Genomic DNA, 22483 nt, shown 5'->3' on the forward strand with positions numbered 1-22483 from the left:
ACTAAAACATTAGACCCCCTTTCCAGGAGAATTATGCAAAAGCTTCCAACTCTGAAGGTCCAGAAGAAGATACCCAAATTAATCTGATGGGACTTGGTAATGAAGGAGAAGTTTTCTTGACCCAAGAGGATCAAGAGGCCCACATACTTAAATAGTTTCAAACTCAGTCACATGATTCATTCGACTTTAGTGAAGGATATGACACAGCCATCTTTGAGGTGCACAAGCAATACAATCTAAGAAGTAGGAGAACTGATGTCCTTAAAACAAACAAGCAAAAGGTTCTAAATCAGCCCAAAAAAGGTAAGACAGTAACCACACATGTACATATTATTTCCAGATCCAATACTAATCCGGCTAACCCCATAATTGAAGATGTCTCTGACAATCAAACAAACAACATACAACCCTCCACTTCCCTTCCTTCTAAGGGAACTGTGGAATAACCTCCAGAGGTTGATTTAGGAGAATTAGCAAATCATGATCCCACTCCTAAAAAGGAGAAAAACATAAACACAGGAAACAAAGAGAATACTATTGTTCGAAATACAAAGGCCCAAATAGAAAACCCTTTAATCTGGAAACTGAAGTAGGTAAGCTCAAAATTGTTGTCCCATTGTCTGAATTGGCTAAACATGATGCCTACCGAACTCAAATTAATAGATCATTGAAAATTACTGGAACTGAAGACTCAGTTAATGTTTTTGATGACCAGCCCGAATTAATCTTTGGCCCAGAAGTGAATGGAAAACCATTGGAAGGAGGAATCCCTCCCTTCTATGTGAGCTTAAACATACATGATAAGATTCTTCACAATGCCATGTTTGGCTCTAGGGCATATCACAATCTAATGCCAAAGTCTGTAATGGAAAAGCTAGACCTAGACATCACTAGACCATACAAAGATTTGTTTTCTTTTGATTCTAGTCAGGTGAGATGTTTAGGACTGATAAAAGACTTGTGTGTTTCATTGCTTCAATACCCTGCAAAAACTTTAATGGATATAGTGGTAGCAGATATACCACCCAAATATGGCATGTTATTATCCAGGTCCTGGGGTGCTAAGCTTCAGGGATCTCTTCAATTGGATATGTCATATGCTACTATATCGGTTTTTGGACAACCAAAGAAACTATACAGAGAAACATTGATGAAATATGTAGTAAGTAGTCAGGAAAGACCCCAAAATTTCCCCATCTACTCAATACACTCTGATATGGACTCATTCATTCTTTACAATGCAGAAACCAATCCTTCCAATACTTTAGAAGTTTTAGCAGCAGAACCAAAAGAAATTAAAAAAGAAAAATCAAGTGTTCATATTCAGGAAATATCAGATAACAAAGAAAAATCAGATGAGAATGAAAACCAGATCCAACTGCTAAACAAATTCCTACTACCCCAGACACTAATTATGAGCATGAAATCCTTTGGCATTTAGAATTTGATGGCTCAGTTAATAAACTAGGGGCAGGAGCAGGAGTTTGGGTGTACAATTTAGAAAATGATCATGCTGAAGGCCATGCCTACATATTAAATTTTAAATGCACCAATAACATAGCAGAATATGAAGCTCTCTTGTTGGGTCTTAAACTTGTCAAAAGATTAGGAGCAATCAGGGTGTCTGTCATAGGAGATTCAGAATTGATAATCAAACAGATTAAAGGAACTTGCTCAACTAGGGATCCTAGACTAGGATAGTATAGAGGAACAGTCATAGAAATTCTCAATACTTTTTTAGAAACACAGCTTGCAACTATTCCTCGAAAACACAACATGCAAGCCCATAGCCTAGCCATGTTTGCCAGCACCTACAAATTACCTTTTCAACCTAATCATCAGTATATTGTTGATATTAGGCACAGACCAGCCATCCCTGATAATCTAAAGAACTGGCAGGTTTTTGATAGTGATGAGCAGATTAATAATTTTTTAACTTTAGATGAAGAGTTTTCAAAATTAACATAGATATTGATACAATTATTAGTTCTAATCAAATAGATGAGGTAGAAATTAACATTTCAAAGGAAATCTCAATAAATATGCTTCATTCCACAAAATTCACACAAAAATAAATTCAAGACCTGAAACAGATGGACCTAGATGAAATAATTGGAGAAGAAACAGAGGTTATCAACCTAAAGGCAATCATTTACCCAAAGGATTGACTCCTCTAGAAGATCTGCTTGATTCCAATGATATTCCCAAAAAACCTAAAATGGAACCATTAAAAGCAGATATTGAAGAATACAACTTAGGTACACAGGACAATCCAAAAATGATAAAATTATCAAAATCTTTACCTCCTAATCAGAAGCTAAAGTATGTTGAACTTATGAGAGAATTCCAGGATGTTTTTTCCTGGAGTTACGAAGATTTGAAGTCCTATGCACCTCTATTATTTAGCACACTATACCTCTGAAAGAAAATCAAAATCCCTTCAAGCAAAAACTCAGAAGAATTAACCCTGTGTTATTACCATTAATTGAGAAAGAAATCAAACATATGTATGAAGTAGGGATTATTTCCCCTATTAGATTTTTAGAGTGGGTATCTAACTTGGTACCTATTAGGAAGAAAACAGGGGAAATAAGGTTATGTGTTGATCTGAGGAATGTGAATAAGGTCACTCTTAAAGATAACTATCCATTACCCAAAATGGATCATATTTTGCAAAGGGTAGTGGGTTCTTCTAGAATTTCACTTTTAGATGGGTTTTCAGGATATAACCAAATCTTGGTTCATCCTGATGACCAAGAGAAAACTGTTTTTACAACACCATGGGGCACTTTTACGTACATCAAAATACCATTTGGACTAAAAAACGCAGGAGCAAACTTCCAAAGGGCAATGGACATTGCCTTTGACAAAGAAATTCATGATTTTCTTATTATATATCTGGATGATCTAACTGTTTTTTCTAAATCAGATCAACAGCACTTGGACCATCTCAGACAAGTTTTCTTAAAATGCAAAAAATATGGCATTTCTTTGAATCCAAAGAAGTCCTTGTTTGGTCTGGAGGAGGGTAAACTTTTAGGTCACATCATTTCCAAAGATGGCATTCGAATTGACCCTTCTAGGATAGAAGCTATTCTACAAATACCTCATCCAAGAAGTATTAAAGAACTTCAAGCTTTCCTAGGGAATATAAATTTTTTAAGAAGATTCATTTCTAACTTAGCTGAACTCATTAGATTATTAAATAACATGCTAAAAAAGGATTCAAGTATCAAATGGACAGTAGAGGCCAAGTAATCATTTGAAGAAATTAAAATGGCCTTAACCAAAACACCGGTCCTCACCAGTCCACAATTTGATAGAGACTTCATCATTTTTTCTTTTGCATCAAAACACACCATAGCTGTAGTTTTATTACAAAATGATGATCAAGGATGTGAAAATCCTATAGCCTTTTTTAGTAAAGCACTCAAAGATGCATCAGTAAAATACAAAATAATGGAGAAACAATTTTTTACACTGGTAAAAGCCATTAAAGACTTCAGAGTCTACATATTATACTCTCATGTGATAGCTTATGTTCCTAATGCAGTTGTCAAAGACATCCTAACTCAGGATGGAATTGAGGGTAAACGAGGTAAATGGATAGCTACCATCTTAGAGTATGATATAGAGATAAAACCTACCAAGCTAATAAAAGGTCAAGGATTGGCCAAACTCATGGCTGAAACTAATTCTCAAGCCCTGGACATAAATGAACTCGATAACGAGCAGGAGATAGTGAATCCACAAATCAGCCAGGCCTTTTCAGACTCACCTTGGTATGTTGATGTAATTTATGTTTTACAAAACCTGCAGGCTCCTCCAGGGTTATCCAGAACCAAGAATAGGTTTTTAAAAATGAAAGCTTCAAAGTTTTGCATCTTAGATAATACTCTTTTTTGGAAAAATCATGAAGGAATTTTATTGAATTGTTTATTAAAATATGAAGTTGAAAATGCTCTCCGAGAATTTCATGCAGGAGACTGTGGTGGACATATCTATTGGAAGTCAACTGCAAATAAGATCCTAAGGGCTGGATTCTATTGGCCAACCTTGTTTGCAGATGTGAAGAAATTTATAACTTCTTTCCATAAATGTCAAATCTTTGAAGGCAAAAGAAAGTTGTTACCTTTACCCCTAAAACCCATTTCCACTGAGAAACCTTTTCAACAATGGGGTCTCGACTTTATTGGAGAAATCCATCCACCCTCTTCAGGCCAACACAAATGGATACTCACTGCGACTAACTATTTTACTAAATGGATAGAGGCCATCCCCTCCAGACAGGCTAATGACACAGTGATCATAGGTTTCCTAGAAACCAATATATTGTCTAGGTTTGGTTGCCCTCTAAAATCATCACTGATAATGTTGCAGCCTTCAAGTCAAAGAAACTGATCAGTTTCTGTAACAAGTATCACATTACACTGGGCCATTCCACAGCCTACTACCCTCAAGGGAATGGATTGGCTGAATCGTCCAACAAGATTCGAGTTAATATCATCAAAAAACTGTTGGAGGAAAATAAGAAAACTTGTAACAAAAAACTGATCAATGCTTTGTGGGTAGACAGGCTTACAACCAAAAAATCCATTGGAACCAGTCCTTATGAGTTAGCATATCGCATGGAGGCTATTTTTTCTTCATCACTAGGAGTTCTTGTCATGAAAATACTCCAAGAAGCTCAAGTGGAACCCAATGATATTCAAAGAAGGATAAACCCGACTATCAATTTGTAGCAGACTAGGGAGGAGGTCTACTAAAGATCCCAAGTGTTGCAGGAGAAACTTAAGAAGATATTTGACAGAAGAACCAAGGTAGAGGATTTATACCTTGGAGATAAAGTGTTAAGATGGGATTCCATAAGAGAGGATAAGGGGAAACATGGGAAGTTTGACTTCCTATGGAAAGGACCATACATCATCTATGCTTTCAAAGGAAACAATGCATATTTTCTTAAGGAGTTAGATGGTATAGAAGCAGAAGAAGGACTAGTCAATGGTCAGATGTTAAAGCATTACTTTGATCCTACTTACTAATGTTACCATATTCTTCACAGTACATATTATATCTTTTTATAATGTCACAGTGTTGATTGGACAGTAAGGTTTGGAGTTGAAGCCCGAAGAGAAGGCCCTAAGCTTCAAAAGTATTACTGTCATACATACAATAAAGCAGCAAGGAAAAGAAGATTGTAGAGCACAGTCAAAGTCATTAAGAGGCCACTGATCTATTGTTCTTGACTTTCCACCAGGGAAAGCCATCCCCAAGTGGAGCCACTGTTATGCCCCTATAGCAATAGGTGTCATATATCATGATTGACCTGGTTTAGCTTTGTAATATATTCATACCTTTACTTATTGCAAAGGTTTTCCATATTTGTAAAAAAATCAAAAAAATTTAAAAAAATGTAAAGAGGGTATACCCTAAAAGAAAAATCAAAGGGTGAAAAGAATAAAAGAGGTCAAAAAATGAAAGAAAATGAACCCCACCAAAAATAAAGGACCAAGAAAGTGTGCAAGTCTAAATGCCGCTACTTTTTTACTTTTGTATAATAAAATTATGTGTAGCTTGTCACTTATGCCACAATGCATGAATAGTCAAACAGTTTAAACTTGACTAATTCACATTTCAATTTCATGTTGTAGAAATAGAGAATAAAGATCTAACCAAATAGTTTAATCTTGGCAGATAAGTAGATAGATAGAGTGAAAAAATGAGCTCAACAGTTTAATATAAGCCCTTGGATGTAATGAGTGTAGACTTAGATAGGCATCACCATGTAAAAAAAAAAAAAAAATTGATAAGGTTTTGCCAGTCTAAGTGTACCCTAATAAAGAAGCAAAAATGCTACGTTAAGTAGGTAGGGTAAGTAGATGATCGTTGCAGAATAATATGTGGTGAATGATAAGTCTAAATGTGTAAATCTTTTACTTTCATCACAAGGCAAAGGCATGTATCACATGGAAGGCACATCAAGCAAGCAAAGTCAAAAATAATTAACTTCCCTACTCATTTTCCCTAAATTTTCACTAATTTCCCCTGAGTGCCAAGGTATCTATCAAATTATAGGGGCTCAGAGCATTTCTCTGACTTTTGGAGGGACCGGACCCTCGGCCCAATAATTTATAATGCCTAAGTACTTAAACCCCTTCATCAATATTCACTCCCCTTCATAAGTCATTCATTTCCCTAATAAATATTTTCCTAAGTAAAATCCTATTTTACTTAGGAAAAATAAAAACATTTTCCATATAAACCTTCATGTTCACTTAGCCTAAGTTTTAAATATACATGAAAATGTTTCGAACTTAGCGCACTTCGTATTCATAGTCATATTAACCACTAATGTAATTATTATATAATTCCCCTATAAAAGTTACCCACTCCCGTATTATTATAAATATGAAAAAACCCCAAATTCTTATATATCCTGCCCCTCAGTTAAATATAACCATAATACAGTCGATAAATGGGATTAATTAACTAATCCGTAGTTAATTAAGAGCCCGATCCACGCCATGAGGATTAATTAGTCACCAGGAATAATTAATAACTCTGTAACCAATCACATCGCCCCCGATGTAATTAAAAAACCTTAATTATGTTGGGCCCGTCCTCCATTAACTTTCCACCACCTCACCTCCCCGATAACTGTCTTATCAGACCCCACAGATCCAACGGTTGTCATGTATATCACATGGGCCTCCACGACTGAACTTTAGCCCGTGATGGCGAGCGGTTTTCTAAACAGTACCATCGCCATGTGTCACTCATCGTATGGAATCACGTGGTCACGCCCAAATACCGCCTCCCCTCCATTAGTGATGCGATGAAAACCGCTTACCACCTCCCGCTACCGACAAAACATCAAATCTTTTTCCCGCTGACACCACCTATCCAAATTATAAACCCGCCAAAAGTTGACTTTGCATAAAAAACAAAGATAATCAGTTTGTCATCCTATTCTACGAACGCATGCATGCAGCAACCTGAACATTGAAAATCAACCAGCTCGTGCACCCGACCGTCAGCCACCCTCAAACTTGCAGTCGACGCTGCTCCAAGTCCACCATTCACACCCAGTGAACCTGCATTCCATTGCTCATCATTAAAAAATAGGTATTTACTAGCTTCCGTCCAGAAACCTTGTGAATACTTGCTTTCCTCTGCAATTAATTGGAAAAAAACCCAAATTTCACCATAATTATGTTACTACATTTAGAATTCAAGTTCCCCAGACCCTCTGTTTTCACCAATTTCACATAAAAACCCCAGTTTCCTATCTGAATCCACAAGAACCAGAATGGAAACCCCCGTGGCCCTAAATGTAGCACCTATTACTACCCCTCACCGTGATTTGGACTATCTGCCCCTAGCAGATAAATATTTTCAAATAAAAGACCTGGATACTGACAAAGACCACCTGAAAGTATTTTTCCAATGCTGAGATAATTTCATTATTGGCTATGATGCCATAGGACTTTGGGAATCAAATCTCCCAATGTACTTTCTCCCCTCTGTGCACATTTTTCCTCACATTATCCATCAGTATGATGCCAATTATGATCCCAACCTCATAGCAATAATGTCTCCAAATCAAATTATTCTCTTCACAATTACTGCGGACTCAATCAATGAGATGCTTCAGTTTCAGCCCATTCAAGACCTCACCCCCATTTCCCTTGGAGATTTGCTTGAAAAATCATCTAAATTATCCCAAGCTAAACTCAGTCACCTTTGTCAAACTTTTGTAGATAAGGAGCATCAACCCAAATCCCCCTCCCTATTTGTCAGTTTTCTTCAAAGAGATAGGCAAAACTATAGTTAATATGATAGCTACAATCATGGGATTTAATACCAGTGAATTTGTGGATGAATTGACCCTAGTTTTGATGTCCATCTTTACCCCTAGTCAACGCCCTACTGTCAAGTACAATTATGCTGCATTCATTGCTAAGAAAATGACTAATTCATGAGGCTGGAAAATGAGAAAGTGTTCAAGTATTCCACATTCATCTATCACCTTATCCTCTACTATTAGTCTGACAAGTTCCCATTTTCCATAAATAAACTTGATACAAAGGGTAACCCCAAATCAGTCATTTTTTGGACTTCTATTTTCCACCATTATTTTTCTTGTCCTTATTCATACAATGAATTCAATGACCAGTTTGTCCACCCAGTGACCACCATGCTGACAGGAGATCCTCCTCCTAGGATTAGTGATGAAATCAAAAGAATCTTTCAGCTATCCAAACAGTACAAGGTAGGTGACTGGTACTTGTACCAGAATCACACAGAAATCGGGATATATGGTTGTGAGCGCCCTCCATTTAAGCTACCAAAATATATTCCAATGAGGTTGTTTGCATTGGAATATTATAGACAGAAGATAAACTCTGTTCAGATTCACTTTACCAAGGCCAAGAAGAAAGCACAGTTGAGAATCAAGGATATCTAGGCCCATTTGCCTGCAACAATAGAGAAGCATGCAAAGCAGCAGAAGAAATCCTAGAACACCTGAAATTAAGTAAAAGTTTTGGTTGGAGATATGACCCACATAGTTTCATTTGTGATAGGAGAATGAAAAATAGGTTATCACCATATTTTCATCACAAAATCCCTGAAATAGAGCAATATGCAAATATGGATGAATGGAGGGAAGGAACTCTTGTTGAGATGGATAGTGATCAAGTCAATGTAGAAAATGTGATGAAAGACCTAGAAAAGAGACTTGACCTGGACTCTTTCGAACTGGTACCAATTGGTACTTCTCAGAAGCCAACACCAGGAACTAGTGCCTCTACAGCAAATACTTCTCAAAGGCACTCACAGGAAACTAGTGCACCCCTTGCAGAATCATCACAGGGGAAAGAACAAAGAACCAGCACTCCAGCATCAGGGTAATTAGACATGTCAAAGCAGCCTGAAATATCTAAAGAACAGGCTCAACCACAGACCCATCCACCTCAAGTTAATATGAGAGATCCCCCAGTTTTGCAGACTCCTCTGAATGAGGAAAAGAGCTTAAAGAGAGACAGGGAAGTAGCTACCCCTACCAGTGGTCCTTCAGACCAGCCTAGTGCTAAGAGGCACAGGCTAAATCCACACTCAAAAGAAGAATTTTTTTAAGAAACAATAGGGAGCTTGAGGAAAGAAGGTGAAGATAGTCAGCATACATTCCCAGTAGGTGGGACACCTTCCAGTTCACAAAGACGGGAGCTTGAAAAACAGCAAAGTACTGAAGTTTCATCTTTCAGGTCTTCATCTAACAAGACCTTAGACATCAAAGAAAAATTCAAACAAATAAAGGCCAAAAATGAACAGCTAAAGGCCTAAGATTACACTCAATATTTGAAGATGGTTCCTACCAATCAAACCAGGTTGATGTCAGCTTATGACATCAAGGAAGGCAAAATGCAGAGGAGATTTTTAAAGCCTAAAGTACAGCAGCCCCAATCACTTGCAGACTACCTCAAAATTGATTTTGAGGTCTTGGCCAAGGACATTCACCCCATATATCAAATATAATTTCATAAGCAAACGAGGGAAATGGTTTATTCAACATTGACAAGCAAGGCCATGATGGCACACAGATTGGAAAATTCACTGAACAATACCACTGCTCAATTACAGTTCGAAAGAGCCTCCTCACAGGAAAAATACAATAGAATCAAATCATTAGAGGATTTGATTATTGGATTGGGCCATAACCCAAAAGATGTAAAAGCTGCAGAGGCCCTAATAAAGAAGAAAAATGAAGATATAGCTGCCCTGAGAAAGCAACTGAAATTGCCACCACTGATGCATCCACAGACTGTTGAAGTAATTGAAAAGAAGAATGAAGAAGAGCTTATGGACTTGGTCCTCAAGCTAAATGAACAATTAAAGGAGACAGAACAGGAATTAGAGAAAACACTACAAAGCAGGCAGAGTGAGTCGACCTCTCAGCCTCAAAATGTAGTCCCAGTGGTTTCTACAGCAGTTCCTTCAACATTGGCAACAGCTCTTGCACCAAATGTCCCTTTGGCCACAGCAGAAACAATCACAGGTGCAGTTACAGGTACAAGCATAGGTACAGCACAGGTAGGAACCTCAAGTCAAAGCACAGAAGAGTTAATCAAATCCATGGAGGAAATGAAACTCCAAGTTTCTGAATTGCAAAAGGTAAAGGATAAATTCGTTACCTTAGAGCAAAAGTATGATGTGTCAAAGATCAATTTTTTTGAAGAAGTGAGGAAAAACAAAGGCTTGGCTCAACAAGTGAAAACACTAGAAAAGGATCTCACATTTGAAAAGCCTTTAACAGATATCAGGAAAATATTATGGACCAACATCACTCAATCAATCAATGATGTTTGGTCATCAATTCAAATAATTTTTGAACAGATTGACTTAGTCAAAGTTGCTCTTCAAGAGATTAAAAAAACCAAGGAGGAGCTAGGAGGAAAACATGAAGAAGCTATCAGGTTAATAAACTTTCTGAACAGAAGAAACAGACATCAATTGGAACAGCTGAATGTTAAGTATAGAACTGGAACCATCCTAGAAATCAAGAAAGTATTGACAAAAATAACTTTAATGCATAATCTGGAAAGAAAATATCAGAATATGCAAGAAGATATAGATGAATTTACGGAAAAGTTTGGCATTTTACAGAGTAAAGGACTTCCAAGTCCTTTAGTCATCAATGATAAGTTAATGAGGCATGAGGATATATCGACAAATTGGATCAGTATGCAAACAGTCAAGCCAGTTCATCTTCACCCAAAGCATTACCTACAAGCAGAGTTCTCTATGATAGTCTGGAGAACCTCTTTTATGTTGAGCATGAATTGAAACACTTGTTTCCAGTACAACCAAATTTTGTAAAATACACAGAAGCTGATGAGATCTTCAGGAAACTAACAAGGACCAGGATACCAAGGGATGATTGGTGGACTGATATGACAAACATCTTATGATTTACCTTGGTAAAAAGTAAATTGAAGTATTTACCATAGTCAATTTTGGTAAAAGAAGGTGAATGAAGGTAAAGCAGGTAAAGAGTATCAGAATAGGTAAAAGAGTATCAGTAAAAAGGTGAAAAGCAATCAGCCAGCACAGAATTACGAGCAGGACAGCAAGATGCTCAATCATAGGGCCTGCCTCCAACTCATTCAACAAAAGCAAGGATAGCAAGCCAACAGCTCACTTTCAGTTTCTATTTTCAAGACCATCTGTCTCTACATTCATGTAAAATATAGTTAGTTTTCCTAGATTATATCTCTCTTAGTTAGGAGATATTTTGTTCTAAATTTTTGTATAAGTACTTCCTCATTCGAAGTACTGTGTGTGGATTCTTAGACATTTCTGTAGACTCTTTATTTTGGAATAAAGTGTTGTTGAACGACTTTTGTATGGCTCACTGGACAAAGTAATAAAGCAAAGGACTTTTACAGGATTCCTATGTCAAACGAGGAACAAATAAGTATTCTATATCTTATGTTTTTACAGTTCTCTTGTTTAAATATTTCACATGTGTTTCATATCTGAATGATAAACAAAAAAGTATATTTCAGAAAGTGCTTTATTGCATTATGTCTTTAAAATCGTTTATATTCTTAATGTTTTCTTCCAAGCTATCATAGGTTGGGAATTCTTAATTGCTCCCTGCTTCTTAGTTTATCATTGTGATCATTTAACAAAGAATTCTTAATTGCTTTTTGTTAGTGATCACCCACTTTCCCTCATCTTGAGACTTTGTTGAAGGATTCTTAATTGCCCTTCTTCCCTTTCAAGACCATTTCATCCTTTGAAGTTATCATTTGTATCTTGTTTAGCTATCTTGCCCTGTGAAGCCCTCCTTTGTTGAATCATTCTGATCCAGTTAAGCCATCTTCAGTTGACTCCATAGCCCAATGGCCTGAAATACCTTGTTCTACCCATCTGCTCCTGAATTCCACCACCAAACAAAATCAAAACCCCCTAAGCTTTCATAACTAGCCTAATATCCCATAAACAAAGCTAAATCATAAAGAGAGAGCCCTCTCTGAGTACATATTGGCTAGATTCTGTACTTAAAAGTTGGTTTGTGGTTACCTCGGACCCCTTTCCTTCTTCTGACAACTTCAAGGAAAATCTGAGTGATAACAGGATTGATAGGAGGTCACTATGTGGGCGACACGACAGTAGAAAAAGTGGTGGGGGATGGTTATTATTCGCCCACTTTATTGAAATATTCTTACGCTCATGCCTGCAAGTGCCCAACGTGTCAGAGATATGTTGTTCATGATCAGAGGTTAGTCGACCCACTTCTCCCAGTAGTAGATAAGGATCCTTTCCAACAATGGGGCCTAGATATTATTGAATAAATCTTTTCTCACTTGTCAAAGAAACACTGATATATTCTAATAGTTACAGATTATTTTACTCAATGTTCAGACGCAGTTCCCTTGACATAAGTAAATGACCAGGAATTCATCCACTTTTTACGACAGAACATTATAACCAGGTTTAACATTCCAACATCACTTTTCTTTAATAATGTGACTCACTTTTCATCATTGAAACTTTATGAATTCGCATTAGAAAACCATATTGTATTAAAACATGCATATAATTATTACCCACAAGGAAATGGTTTGGTTGAACTGAAAAATGAAAATCTTATCTGCATAATCAAGAAAACCATATTCTTTGAGCAAAGGAACTGGAACAATGATTTGACCAATGCATTATGAGATGACCATGTAACTCCTAAGCATTCTCTTAAGACATCACCATAATTTATGGTATATGTTAAAGAATTTATCTTCCCCCAAACCTGTATCTCCCAGCCTTGCAACTCTCCCAAGAGTCCCAAGGTAGATCTTTCCTTTTGGTTCAGAGTAAGATAGACACTTTAATCACACTCGAGGAAGAAAGGATCAAATCCAAAGAGATATTTATTATTCACCAAAATTGTGTCAAGTGTTGGTTTGATAAGAAATCTGCAGGGGCAAAGAGTTTTGATGTGGGTGACCTAGTATTGAAGTGGGATAAACCCCACAAAGAGAAAGGAAACACACATGAAGTTCCATCCTTTGTGGATCGACCCCTTTGCCATCAATGAAAATCTCGATCATAATACCTTCAAGCTTAAATACTTATACAGGAGGATTTACCCCCTTCTCCTGAATGGGCAAGATTTGAAACATTATTTTCAATAGCAGCTATAAGTTGTTCTTCCTATACAATTTATCCTTTTTTTTCTTCTCGTTAGTGTTGGTCATATATGTGTTATGTGTGTCATGTCTTGTCATGTTTATTGCTCGGTCATTCTACATAAATAATACCTTGTGTAAAAGTGCAGGGCTTGAAAGGACTTTGTAGTGGAATTAAAGAGAAGTGTGACAACCACAAAGCTTGGCTTTCTATTTTTTCTCCTTCTTTGTTTGGGAATATGCCATAGGTTGAGACAAGTCTGAATGGAAAGTACAATGCATCCAAAAGGAAACCTTGAGGGAACCTATTAGATTTGTGCCTATGCTAGCATTCAAACTACTCAACTTGGTATAAATCCACTTGTGTGTTAACGTCCAATCTAGTAGAGAAAGGATAAGGGGAAATTTAAAGCAGGAAAAACAATATCATAGGTCTTAAAACACTTATCTAAAAGGGAAACCTCTTCTACTCTCAATAAGTCAGAATCCCTCTTTTGCCCGTTGAAAATAAAAAGTGTCGATGTATAGGCCTATTATATAAATAAATAAAGGGTGAAAGAAAAGAAAGGCTTCCTGCACAAGGAGGTGAAGCAAGAGACTTTGTTGGGGTACTGTTGAGGCCTTCTGGTAGTGTTGCAACATTTTTTCTCCTGAAGTGACTCCATCGAGGTATTTTCCAGGCCTGCTAGCAGCAGAGAAAAACCAAATATGAAAACTCATACTCTAAATATCACAAACTCACCACGCACATTACCCTTTCCTAGATTGAAACAATTGTGATATGGTGTATCTTTAGTGTGTTCAACCAAGTAGAAGAAAGTGAGGTACTATGCTTATAAACAGGTCGAAAGGGGAAGTCAATAAAATCCAACTAGTGAATCAATACTTCCTAAAGGTCTGGCCCTTTAATTTAAATCTATTCCTAGACAGAGAAGCTAAAGATCACCTAGAGTGTCGCCAAGTGTTTTCATTGCTACAACACCCTAAAAAATTTCACTACATTCAAATTTTAGAGCCTACTTTATCATTGTACCTAGTGTTGCCTTAGTTTTCAAGTGTCATTTCAAGTTAATATATGTGTTTCAAGTATTCTTGAGTGTTATCAAGTGTCATTGTGTTGATTAGAAAATATTTAGTACATGTCATGGTCATAACACCTTTGTTGTTGTAAAACAAAATTTTTTGGTCGCAATTGCACACACTTCACATGTTATAGTTAGGGAATGTTTGTAAAGTGGCATTTCGATTTTTACTTATCATTGTTCAAGTTTGTCTAAGTTTTCTTTATGAGTTGGTATGTGTCACACTTCATTTTATGTCTAAACTCATCATGTTCACCCTTTTTCCTATCTTCCAAAATTAGACAATTTTTTTTTTTTAAAGCAAAACCATTAAGGCCAAGAGTGCATGAGTGCACTCTGAAGCCTTGATCGGGAATCCTTTGTTTTTCATAAGTGTTCCATGCTGTTACAGGTCTATTTGGGAACATCACTCCAAACATTCAAATTAGTACTATTAGGGCTCATAGAACCCTAATCCAGTTGCTACATGCCCTAGACAAGTCATCACATTGAATGCCATCATTCCTGAGAGTTTCCTAGCCTGAAGACATCTTGAAATGATTCCTTGAGGGACCAGTGCAGCCTTGGTCAGGGGTAAATGCACTATAGAGAACTGAGGCCCATTCAAGCCTATTATACAGAGCACCTAGGCCCACTTTGACCTGCACTGGGCGAGATTGAGCGAAATCTTCATAGGGTTCTGGGAATATTCCTACATTCTAGATCATTCTAGAATATTTCCACCTCTTATCCGCTCCTATGAGCTCGAAATTGAATAGGGAATGAATCAAATAACCTCCTATCCTCTAATCCCTTCCTCCATGGAAACTAACTCCCAAATTGGAAAGCCATTCGATACCCAATTTATGACAAAACCACCTCCATTTCCTTATAAATTGAGCACTCATCATAGTGATCAAGGGTTGGACTTTGAAGAATTGTAAGGATATATTGTTGGTTTGAAGTTTGAGATCATAAGAAAGTACTATTATGTTGTCGGAGTGTTGTGCTTTTGGTGTGATGAAGGATGGAACTCAAGCTGGATGAGTGACATCGGATCGGAATTCTTTCGTTGTAACTCTTCCTTCTACTTAATAAATTTGTTTACACCTTTCCCATATTCTTTTCTTTATGTATGATGATTATATGTGTAAATTCTTTCGATTCCATTTGCTTATAGTTGATAGGTCTCTTTCTTTGATTGGTTTTTGTCCTCTGTTTATGATTGCAAGTACTGATCGAGCGGATTCAGTTCGAGAAGGAGTGACGGGAGCTATTCAAAGTATACAAAGGGAAGTGAAAGATAACAAGTAGGTCCTTTGTCTTATTTATCTTCTATAGGAAAAGGTTAAACTCTTTAATTCTGTTGTTCTATGTGTAGCTACCCACTTAGGGAAATTGTGTTTATCCATAGATGCAAAATTCCACATAACAAATTGGCGACTCTACTAGGGAACGATCATCATTCTGGGTAGTTTATCTTCATCCTAGTACACCCTAGTAGACTTTACTTTCCTCCATTGATCTTATTTCAACCTTTTTGAAGTGATTTTTGGTCAAAAATTTTGCTTGAATGGCCTCTATCGCACCAGCGTAGGCTTGGTCTAGACACACTGCACTTCAAAGCACCCTTAGCTTGATGACAATGCTCTGAAGTGCATTGTCTCCCATTTAGGGTTGTGTTGATCCTCCTTAGGTCAAAAATCCTACCTTTGGTTTGGTTTTGTTTTCCAAATTTCCTTCTATTTTTTCTCGCTAAAAGATCAATGATTGTTGTGTCTCTGAAATCAATTTGTATTTCCTTTCCTAGCCCTACTTTTGCCTTGATTGTTTAGTGTTTCTTAAGTGATTTCTTTATCATTATCAATTCATTGTCAAAGTTAGCTTATAATCGATTAATCTTTGCTGAAAAGAAAGTGTCATAAAGTCTTCATTTCTTTTGAAAAGGAACTGTCGTAAAGTCTTTGTTCTTGCAAAAATATTGATTGATTGTATGTGCATTAGTTTCCTTTTGTTCATCTCAACATTAAGGGAATTGAAAAGAAAAACTTGCATCATGCATTGAAAATTTTGTGTGTGCTTGTAGGAATAGTTTAGGGAAATTGCATTAGTTGTGCTCTATGATCTTTGATTAAAAGAATCTAATTGCTTTATCCCTATTAGCTAAGGTTTTCATTGTTGAAATTGAATGAAAAGAATGCTTATCATATTAGTTGCATTCTAGGAATTTCAAAAAACATCATGTGGTGAACTTGAAAGGCAAATTCTTAAGCAAGATCAACTTAAAATTAATCTCAATTAACCTAATGGAGCATTGTCACCTAATGCAAAACATTTATAGGTTCTAGGCTAGAGACGTGTCCCGGTGTTGTAAAACATAGCAGCTGGCGCTAACTTGTCTGCGATACATTCTGAGTGTGATACCTCATTCCATGTATGTGAGTATATCGTAGCTCGTCCACATACCTTTGGGTATATAAGGCGGTGTTACAGTATGTAAAGTATAAAGGAATGGTCTCATTGTGTGGTTTCACATTAGACAGCGCTAACAAGGATTGGGCCTCCACGTACTTTCAAGTATATATGGGAGGACTACCTTAGGTTTCTATCCATCCTTAGGTAACCAAGTCGGACGCCTTGTACACTGTGATACACCGAACACAACATTCGGGGAGATTGCCCGCCCATACTTCTCGGTTCGCTGGGACATATTCTGCAGTTCACAGTTGCTTGGTAATCCTTTTTCCTAGCTTACCCCTTTTCATTTATTTCTTTTTTGTAATAAAAGTAATCATCAATCATGGAGGAACATCAACCCTTACCCCGTCGTTCACGGAGGATAGCGGGTAAACTGCCTTTACCGCCTGAAGCTACATCTAGCCCGCAAAAGCGGTCTCATTTGACTGAATCTAGTACATCACAAACTTTTGGTTCTTCATCTAAGTTACCAGAAACACCTATACCGATAAGTACTGTGACCCGAGTTACTCCTACAATTACTTGTACATCTGTTATTGAAGTGAAATCTCGAAAATTACCTGAGAACACTAGAAGTGAACCTAGTGAAACGGTAACCCAAGTTGTCCAACAAGAAGTTGATTCTCAACCCAAAGTTGTTCAACAAGAAATTACTTCTGAACCTGAATTTGTTCAACCAGAACTTGATCCTAAACCTATCACCGCTCAATCAGAAGTTACTTCTGAACCAGAAGTAGTTCAAGAATCCCATCGTGAATCTTTTGTTCTTTTACCAGAACACTTGGATCTTGAAGTTGAACAATCAGAAGTTGTTACCATACCAGAAGATGATCGACCAGTTCATCCTCAGACATTTGTAACTGTCGAGACTTCCCCTTTACCTCAGGAACAAATACCGGAAATCTATTACGGACCTGACAGTGAAATCCTTCCACCTAGTTTGATTTCGATTGAAGAGGAACTTGAGGAAGAAACACCCAGAACTCCAATTCGATTTGGACCTAGACTTTATCTTTATCCTCATACTCCTCATTTTACTGCTCCTTTTGATCTTGATTACTTTCAGACACCCGTTGATTCGTTAGGAAATTTATTAGGACATTTGACTATGGCAGAATCAACATCCCAGACTGTACCATCTGTTACAGTTGCGGCAGAATCTTCTGTCGCTACCTCTTCAATGTTTACCACAACACCTGAGTCACATTTGTATGGTGTTCCGTCCATCCCACCGGGTTACCAATCTTTATCTGGAACCCACTCAGGTGTTACTTCTAGCCCTTGGTCTTCACCCATTTCCTCTACAGGAATTTTATCTGGTTCTTCATTAACGGATATTGAACAGCTTGATCCATCAGGTCAATATCAAGTTGGTTCATCTGGTTACCATCTAATGTATCCGCTTTACACTGGATTACCCCCATATGGAGAAAAATATGCACAATCTCCTTATCCTCCATTTTCTGGGGGACAACCATATGGCAGTATGTCGTCATCTTTAGGTCAGCCTGGAATGACTGTTTGTCAGTGGCAGCCAACAATTCCCGTTCAACCAAGGCTTGTGTATCCATCACAACTTATGCAATCTGTCTCATACATACCTAATACGCCTGTTGTTACAACTTTACTCCAGTCACAAGCTCAGTTAGTTGTATCTCAACCTTTGTAAGTTGGTCCTTCAACCTTAGACCCCCAAGTTTTAGGTTTACAGATTCAACCTTCTCAGGTAGTTTTACAACAACAGTTTGTGCCTCGAGTCCAAAAACCTCAGTCAAGTTTACCTTTTAATGGAATGACTCAAACTTACACTGGTTTAGTGTATTCACAACCTGGTCAAACTTACTTTTGTGGGCAACAACAGTTATATCAACAACCGTTGTATCAACAACAATTGCTCCAACAGCCTTGGCAGCCCCAATATCAACAGCAGCAATTCCAGTAGTACCAAACTCATCCTGGACTTGGTCAACAAGCCTATGATGGGTTTGGTCAACAGCAAGTTTACCTAGGTCCTGGTCAACAAGCTTATGCTGGGTTTGGACAAGAGCAAATGTATCTTGGTGCTCAAAAACCACCTTATACCAGATTTGCTCAACAAACTTACCCCTATCAAGGTTACCAGTAGTAGATGCCTTATGTTGGTATGCAAAGGCCCATTTCCCAAGAAATCCCATCTTACCCTTGTTATGCTCAACCTGACCTCAATAGACAGTTGCCTTTTGTTGCAACACTTGAATTACCATATCTAAATCGTCTTGCCAATGACCCAATTATTTATGCACCTTGGTGGCTAGTGATTCCTCGTAAATTACCTTCTCATATTCCGAAACTCAATGGAAACCTTGGAGAAGACCCATCCAACCATGTCATGACTTTTCATTTATGGTTTTCATCAAACTCCCTAAATGATGATTCAGTTAGACTACATCTTTTCTAGAGAACACTTACTGATCTGGTTATGAAGTGGTACATTGAGTTACCACGAGCTTCTTTTGATAACTTTACATCCTTAGCTACCACATTTTTAACCCAATTCCAGTTACCCATATGATATGAAACTAGAACGGAACTATTAACCAACTTTAAACAGACTACTGCTACTCATATCTCTGATCATATTCATGAGTGGTGTCGTCATCGAATGGTCAAAACTTATGTTCCTGATCAGCTTTTAGTTGAGTGGTTTATAAAATCCTTGTTGTCATCTATCACCAAGGATGTGGCGAAAGGTGGAGTTGTTACTGAAGAGCAAGTAATTGCTCGTGCCCAATATTTGGACTTGATTTATACACAGTCTGGCACGCTCTGTGACAAGATCCTGAATGCACCCAGACTAGCTTATATTGTTCCTCCACCACCATCAAGGACTCTCATGCCAGTGATGGTGTGATTGGTTCTTCAAGCACACAAATGACAGGTAGACCATCTAGTCAAACACTTTCCATTTCCAATCAAACTTAAAATGCATCTTATAATACTCTTGCTTCCTAAATTAATGACATGTCATCTGACAAGGTCAAGAATGAAAAGCAAGCTGGAGGCAAGAAGAAGGGGAAAAACAAGAAGAAACAAAATAATCCCCCTCAAGATAAATCATCTGATTCCTCTCCTTCAGCTAGGAAACCTCATTACCCATGTTTAATCTGTAATGATGAGCACTTTATGCAACATTGTCCTCACCGCTCTGAAGTCTCAAAACTTCTTAAGACTTCTACTATATCTGCAATGTTGACTGATCCTTTTCCGAACCCAGAGACACATATGGTTTCTACAGATCATGGTTCCACTTCCCAAGTGCTTATGTTATCCACCTCTAATCCTAAAACTGATGTTTTGGTGTCAACTTAAAGTAAATATTATGTAAATCCACCATTGTCATCGAATAACCAGGTCACTAATCAACCTAATCCTTTGACTTCGGCTTCATATGAAACTATTCCACCACCTATTGCACAAGAGTTAACAATAAAACTGCCTAAGGGAGTTGTACATAAATCAACATTTAACCCTCGAGTTCGAGCAACACAGAACTATAACATAGTAGAAGATTTGGCTCAGTCACCTTCTGCTATGTCAACGCTTGAGGTGCTTCAAAATTGTCCCTCCCAAAAGTAGGCTTTTTTGTCAGCAATTGGTGGAATCGATGCAACAGATTCCAATCTTGTGGTTTTCAACCATGCGGGATATACGCCACAGTTACCAACGCAATTAGTATTCCTTATTCAAGTAAATGCCTTGAATAAACTTATTCACCAAACCATTATTGACGAGGGGGCATCTACTTATATTATGTCAATGAATTGCTGGAAAACATTTAGCTCACTGCCTTTGTCACGTTCACCAACAACGTTAAAAGCTTTTGACGGTCGCACATATACGCCTTGTGGAATTTTGAGTAATCTGAAAATTGAACTAGGGGAAAAACAGTAACTGTTGAAGTTGAGGTTGCTGACGGACCCCTTGACTACAACATTTTCCTAGGAAGACCATGGGTTTATGCTATGGCTGTTTGGTTTCGACATACTTTCGTATGATTGCATTCCCTCATAAAGGTGGAATCACAGTTATTGATCAACTCGCTTTCTTTGCCTCTAGTTCACAAACTACTGGAAGAATTTTGTTAGTTCACGCACCCCTGCTATCTTTTCAAAACATTGGTGTAGGTCTCTTAAATGATTCTTCCCTAATGGGTACTGTTTCACTACCGTCACCATCACACATGGTGGAAGTTGCAAAAGTTAAGACTTTCAACATGATATCTTCCACTTCATCTGGTTTAAGGAAGATTACCAATAGTACTGAAGTTGGTAGTAGTAATGAGATCATGCCGCTAAGCCCCATTGAGCTTGCATAGCAATCAATATTTCTGGCTTGCGCGGCGAACCCAGATCCATCTTCACCAATTGTATGGGTAGATCATTCATTAGAATATGGTACTTCCTCTAATCCTTTCTCACATATATTTTATACTGATGATGAAAGAAGAACCATGGGAAGATTATCATCATCGTTCCCATCTTCCAAATCACATAGAAGATTTTTCAAATGAACTTAATCACCCTTCAGTTGTTGATTTTCTTTCGAATTCTGTTTTTATATATACAGTAGATTCCAAGCGAAACTTGTCAAATGTCGAAGAAATTATTTCTATCAATATTTCGACCAAACCTAGAGTTGTAGAAAACATTCATGTTGGCAAATCTTGGTCTCCATCAGAACTTGATATTTATCGTGCTCTCTTTCATGAATTCCAAGATATATTTGCATGGTCATATGAGGAGATGCCAGGTATTAACTCTAGTATAGTTGAACATGAAATTAAAATGTATCTTGATGTCAAACCAATGCAACAATAACTTTGTCCTGTTCATCCAAAGAAGGTTGTTGCCATTAAAGTAGAAATTGAAAAAATTTTGCATGTTGGTTTCATATACCCTATTCCTCTTACTGATTGGGTTTCCAATATTGTTCTCGTCATGAAAAAACAAGGGAAAATACAAGTGTGCGTCGATTATAGGGACGTTAATCAAGCTTGTCCAAAAGACAATTATCCCACTCCCTTTATCGACCAGATTATTGATGAATGTGCCGGATGTGAAATATTTTCATTTATGGATGGTTTTTCCGGCTATAATCAGATCAATATCCGCCTAGAGGACCAATATAAAACTAATTTTATTTGTCCATGGGGCACATTGACTTATAGGAAACTCCCTTTTGGTTTGAAGAACACTGGGGCCACTTTTTAGAGGGTTGCGTTGAGCGAGTTTCACAAATTTATTTCACTTGTTTGACCCAAAATTTCTCCAATTTTTTGCATGAAATGGATCCTAACTAAGCTTTTGGTTTGATTTCAGGGTTTGATCAGATCAGAATGTCTATTACTTGGTGAGAAAGAGAGTATGAAGAATAAGACATGGTTGCCCTAAATGATCCAGGTACTGTTGAGGCCCTCAAAAACTATGGGTTGTTCAAATACTTCAGGTTGTCCGAGATGAGGCAACAATTAGAACTACGGATCAAGCTTTTCACATAAGGGAAAAAGTGGTCCCTATTACAATCAATGATGTTTACTTTCTTACCGGGTTGTCGAGACGTGGTGCCCCCATTTCTCTTTCAGGATTTTCCCGTGGGGGTGAATCGGTGAGGGACTACATTCGACAGTTTTGTCAGCCAGGTACACAACCTAGCAAGGATGGGAAAATAAACATCAGGGATGTACGTGATTTTCCTTTGAGAACAATCCTTTTTACT

The sequence above is a fragment of the Pinus tabuliformis genome, chromosome 5_2 (genome assembly GCF_031772625.1).
Source record: "Pinus tabuliformis cultivar Carrire ecotype Pingquan chromosome 5_2, CPIR1, whole genome shotgun sequence".
NCBI classification, from domain to species: domain Eukaryota; kingdom Viridiplantae; phylum Streptophyta; class Pinopsida; order Pinales; family Pinaceae; genus Pinus; species Pinus tabuliformis.